The 6,248-nt window shown below is 40.6% G+C and overlaps 1 protein-coding gene across 1 annotated transcript in view; it reads right to left on the bottom strand.

Annotated features, from left to right (window-relative positions):
• Positions 1-6,248, bottom strand: part of THSD7B (thrombospondin type 1 domain containing 7B) — a 1,042,983-nt gene that overhangs the window by 53,728 nt on the left and 983,007 nt on the right. The window lies entirely within an intron of this gene.

Raw genomic sequence — 6,248 nt, 5'->3', positions numbered from 1 at the left:
ATTATAAATTGAGCTGTGATGAACATTCTAGTGCAAATGTCTTTATAGTAAAATGATGTTTTTCTTCTGTGTAGATACCTAGTAATGGGATTGGAGGATTGAGTAGATAGTCTACTTTTAGCTCTTTAAGAGCTCTCCATACTTCTTACTATAGGGGCTGTATTAGTTTGCAGTCCCACCAGCAGTATAACAGTGTTCCTTTCTCTCCACATCCATGCCAGCATCAGTAGGTATGAGACGTGATGTGGGCTATTCTCGTTGGGGTTAGGTGATATTGCAGAGGTAGTTTTGATTTGCATTTCTCTGATGACTAGGGATTATGAGCACTTTTTTCATATGTTTTTAGCTGTTCATCTGTCTTCTTCAGAGAAGGCTCTGTTTATGTCTCTTGCCCACTTATAAATAGGATTGTTCATTATTTTCTTGTTGATTAATTTAAGTTCTTTGTAGACTCCAGTTATTAATATTAGCCCTTTGTCAGATTTGTAGTAGGCAAGTATTATCTACCATTCTGAAGGTTATGTGCTTACTTTAATTTTTGTACCCTTAGCGGTGCAGATCATTTTAGCTTGGTTATGTTCCACTTACTTATTTTTGGTGTTGCTGGAATTGCCAAGGAGGTTTTTTTCATAAAATCTTTTCCCAGGCCAATATCTACAAGAGTTCTTGCCATACATTCCCCTAGCAATTTTATCATTTCATTATGTCTTAAATTTATATCTTTTATTTAGCAAGAGTCAATTTTTGTAAGTGGTGAGAGGTGCAGATCCAGTTTTAGTTTCTACATGTGGCTAACCAGTTCTCCCACTACAATTTATTAAATAGGTATTTTTTTCCCTAGTGTGCACTTTTCTTTGGTTTATCTAAGATCAGATGGTGATATGCAGCTGGATCATCTCTAGGTTCTCTATTCAATTCCACAGATGTATTTCTCTATTTCTGTGCCAGTACTACACTGTTTTGATCTTAGAAAACCCCTGGGTCTCAACCACAAGACTTTAGGAAGTGATCAAGAAATATAGTAACATCTCAGGATACAAAATCAATGTGCACAAATCAGTAGCCTCATATACACCAATAACATTCAAGCTGAGAATCAAATCAAAGAAACAGAACTCTTTACAGTAGCTTCAAAGAAAATAAAATACCCGGAATATACTTAGCAACCAACATAAAGGATCTCTACAGAGACAACTAAGAAACCCTGAGAAGAGAAATTGCAGAGATGTTAACAAATGAAAGAACATACCATGCTCATGACTGGGAAGATTCAACATTTTTAAAATGTCCATACTACCCAGAACAGTCTACAGATTTAATGCACTCCCATCAACATACTAATGTCATACTTTGAAGAATCTAAAAGACTCGTACTTAATTTCATATGGACCCAGAAAAACTTAAAATAACCAATGCAATTCTAAGAAATAAAAACAAATCTGGAGGCATCATGTGTTTGATTGTTGTTTGTTTTCTCTGTACTTACCATCCATCTTTCCATTAGAATACCAAATTTATGAATCAAGGGGACCTTGTTTGCCTGGTATCTGATATGTTACATGCACAGCATACCCTCAGTTCTTAGAAAAGTGCCTGGCACCAGAAAGCACCAATGTGTATTTGTGAAATATAAGAATAAACTTCTATAATTCAACTTTCATGAATGGAAACAAAAGAGGGGGTGGAGCAAGATCGCTGAATAGAAACCTCTAGCAGTCATCACTCTATATAAACACCAAATTCAAAAACTGTTCTTACAAAGAAGTACCTTTAGAAGAACAAAACCCAGGTAAACAGTCAAAATACTTTGTTTTAACATTACATCAAAGAAAGAAAGGCAAAGATGGCAGTCTTGCATTGTGTATGCTACCTTTATTCCTCTCCCTTATCAGTTCCATGTCAGCACTGCAGGTGGAGAGAGACTATGTGCTTGGTGGAATAAGGAGAGTCATAAATTGAGGGACTTTGGGTTGAAATTCAGGGCCATTCTGTCACATGACAGAATTCTACCTACACCCATGGAGAAAGAATTTAGACCAGCCTGGCCAGAGGAAAATCTACTGCTTTAAAATCCAAATTCTGGCTAGCTCCCACCACTGAATGACAACAAATGGCTTGGGGTCTGAAACAAATTTTTACATCAGTCAGGCCACAAAAGCTGAAGTTCTTGGTTAATTCCTTTGACTGTACTGGCTTATAGCCAATTAACTTGGTATGCATATGACCCAGGGAGACACCAGCATTGGTGGCCAGGGCCTGTACTTGTGTCAACCTTCTCCCAACTTCAGACAATGTAGCTAAGGAAGAGTCTTCTTCCACTTGGAAGAAAAGAAGTGAAGAGTTAAGAGGACTTTGTTTTGCAACTTGGGTACCAGCTGCTCCTGGAAGGAACTACACCGGACAGTCCTACTGTGAAGGGAAGGTCTCAGTCCTGGCAGGATTCACTAATGGGCTTTAAATAAATATCAGAAAATGCCAGACAGCAATCACCACAGGCTTTGGAGACCTGGTGTAGTCCCATCTGCAGTGACCATAAGGGTACAACTCCAAACTCCCTTAAGACCACTGCAGATGATCCCAAACTCCAGCAGCAAAGCCCAGAGGGTGAAGGAAGAGAGCAAAAGATGTTACCAAGTAATCCAGGGAATTCTCCCATATATTATCCAAGTCCACCAAAGTAGTAACAACAAGAGTCTGTGAGGGTTACTACATTACTGGGTGAGGAGCATTCCCAGTGTTGATATGGCTGCAGTGACCCAAGATGTAGATACTAACACTCAATTCCCTTTGAATATGTGGAAAGCCTTCTTAAGAAGAACAAGTTCAAACAAGCCCAACTCTTCAAGGCCCAGGCATCAATGAAAATCCACAAGCATCAGGAATATTTAGAAAAAATATAACTTCACCAAAATAACTAAAAAAGGTTTCAGTGACCACTCCCAGCATGAAGTACTTATCTTACCTTTAACAAAAAGAATTCAAAATAGCTGTTCTGAGAAACTCAATGAACATTAAGAGAGCATAGAGAAGGAATTCAGAAGCCTATCAAAAATTTAACAAAGGAATTAAAATAATTTAGAAAAACAAGTAGAAATTTTGAAGCTGAAAAATTCAGTTGACAAACTGATAATGTACCAGAGATTCTTAACAGTAGAATTAATCATGTAGAAATAAAAAATTAGGGGCGAAGGCAAGATGGCGGACTGCAGCCACCTTTTTACAGAAGGTGTCCAGAAGGAGACTTAAAGAACAGAAGTTTAGCAAATAAGCCAATGGTTTAGAGCTGAGCCAAGAGAGAAGATTGAAGAATGCACATCATCCTTGCTGAGCCCAGCTATGATCCCCAAAAGACAATCAAAAGGTACAAAGTCTGCCACCAAGCAGACAGGAGTCCCCTCCCCCACAAGAAGGGTTCACAATTTACTCATATGAACAAGCGAGCAAAGTTCAAACATCCTCCCACTCTATCCCATGGGAGAGACCCCCCCCCTAAAAACTGGACCTCCTACCCCTACTAGGGTGCCATGGCACTCTCCTGCCAGGCATAAAACTGTAAAACTATATAAAACTGTATATATCCTATACCTGCAACTCTGAACTCCCAGGATTCCCCCCCACTCCCCAAGGTCTGGAGGTTTGTCACCCATGGAGTCCAGATTCTTGGGCACTTTCTTGAGAGGAGTGGAGGAGGAAAGGGCCGGTGCTGGTCTGTGCTGACTTTGAGGCATGGGAGTGAGTAGAAGATGGTCAGCTGAGTGGGAATCATACAGGAGTTGCAGTTTCCTGAGTTGCAGACCAGCAGCGGCAGCATCGGGGAAAGGATCACATCCCTGAGGCCAGTCTGCAGACACGCCCTGTCTCTCTGTGCAACCAGAGGTTCTGGGCAGCGGTACTGACCTGGGCGGAGCGCAGGGACTAGAAATATGTGCAGCTCACAGACTTACAGGCAGGGGCTGTGAGTAGACTGCTTATCTGATCATAGTAGCACCTAGCCCTTAGGGGAATATAGCTGAGCCAAAGGCAGTGGGCGGGCAGAGGCTGGAATTGACACCTGAGTGCAAACTCTAATTCCTTGCTGCCCAGGGCTGAGTTTTGTATCAGCTCTAGCAGCGTCTGACCTGCAGAGGAATTTAGTCTTGCTCTGTCCTGTTTTTTCAGCAACTTCAACCAGGCACGGGGCTGGAACTGAGTGAATTGCCCCTGCTGATAGTAAACACCAAAGGTACCCCTGCCAGATTCAGATTTCCTGGTGACTCAGGTAGTCATAAACCCATGCAGGAGTTGCTCACCGGAGTGAACTGGGTCAGAGCCCTGTGGGAATACCAGTGACTGGGTGCAAAGTGGGGAAGGAGGCATCAACCTTCTCAGACATTTGCTGGGTGAGTCCTTCTGTCCTCATGGAGCACTGGACTGAGACATATCTGAGCTGCCAGTAGACTCCTCCTATCTAGTTGCCAGAGATTTTTGAACAATTCTATCTGAGGCCGGTGCTGACCGGGAAAACTGATTTGGACCCCTTGAACTGGGAAAATCACCAAAGGACTATCCAAGGTGGCACCCTGGGTGTATGGTTAAGGGAAGTTTTGATTTTCTGTGCTCAATTGTTGTTTGTAGGGGGCGGTTGCGACTTAATTGCTGGTATTTTTCCACATCTGAGACTTCAACCAAGGGTAACTGATCCACTAGGGTAGGACAGAGACCAGCTGAAAATAAGACAGAGCCACTTAGTACCATCACATCAAGCAGGTCCCCAGTCTCTCAGGCTGTAACACTGTAACGGGTCCTTTGACAAAGCTCAAGGTGAAAAGCCAAACAGGGTAAAATAATCATAGGGCAGAATGAGCAGAAAAGCTCCAGTAATATGAATAACCAGAGTAGATCAACTCCCTCCCAAGAAAGGATGTGGCAGATGTAACTGAAGATCCCCTTCATAAACAGATGGCTCAGATGTCAGAAATCAAATTCAGAATCTGAATTCAGAATCTTACAAATAAGATTAATAGAATAGAGGCAAAGATAGAATTAGAAATTCAAGGAGCATTACAAAAGTTCACTCAAGAATTCAACAAATTCAAAGACAAAACCACCAAAGATTTTAAAACATTGAGGCAAGAGATTGCAGCCCTCAAAGATCTGAAAAACATGGTAGAATCCCATGCTAGTAGAATGTAGAAGGCAGAAGAAAGGATCTCAGACACTGAAGACAAAGGTTTTGAATGTGCCCATGCATCCAAAGAAGAACGGAAATGGAAAGCAAAGATGGATCATTCTCTCAGAGAACTCTGGCATAATTCGAAGAAAACTAATATTTGCTTTATAGGAATCCTTAAAGGCAATGAAGTTGCTTCACAAAACAACGGGTCTTCTGCATAAAATTATGAAAGAAAACTATGAAATTTCATAATCATAAGATATGCCAAGAGAACCTAAAATTCAGATAGCAGACAGCTTCAGAACCCCAGCACGACTCAACCTGAATAAGACATCCACAAGACACAGCATAATTAACTTCACTAAAGTTAACATGAAAGAGAAAATCCTAAAAGCAGCTAGACGTAAGAAAACCATAAACTACAAGGGGAAGAACATTAGAATAACTGCAGATCTTTCTGCCGAAACATTTCAGGCTAGAAGAGGGTGGTCATCGACTTTTAATCTCCCCCCCAAAAATAACTTTCAACCCAGGATCCTATATCCAGCTAAACTGAGTTTCATTTATGATGGAGAAATGAAATACTTTAATGACATTCACATGTTGAAGAAATTTGCCATAACTAAAGCAGCTCTCCAGGAAATTCTCAGACCTATCCTCCATAATGCCCAGTGTAATCCTCCACCACAAAAGTAAACTCACTCTGAAACTTTTGATCAAATTCTAACTTCCACAGTGGCAAAAGGATTAAAAATGTCCACTGGACTTTTGAACAACTTGATACCCAAAATTCTACCAGGCTTATCAATAATTTCAATAAATGTGAATGGTTTAAATCATCCTCTAAAGAGGCACAGATTGGCTGATTGGATACAGAATCTCAGACCAGACATCTGTTGTATACAAGAATCTCATCTTACATTAAAAGATAAATATAGACTCAAGGTGAAGGGATGATCATCTACATATCAGGCATAAGGAAAGCAGAATAAAGCAGGCATTGCAATTTTATTCTCAGATACAATAGGTTTTAAACCAACAAAAGTAAGCAAAGACAAGGATGGCCACTTTATATTTGTTAAGGGTAATACTCAAT

The sequence above is a fragment of the Otolemur garnettii genome, unplaced genomic scaffold (genome assembly GCF_000181295.1).
Source record: "Otolemur garnettii isolate 467f Iridium unplaced genomic scaffold, OtoGar3 scaffold00080, whole genome shotgun sequence".
Classification (NCBI taxonomy): domain Eukaryota; kingdom Metazoa; phylum Chordata; class Mammalia; order Primates; family Galagidae; genus Otolemur; species Otolemur garnettii.
Note: the sequence above shows the minus strand (reverse complement) of the source record. Positions and strands in the feature narration are given on the sequence as shown.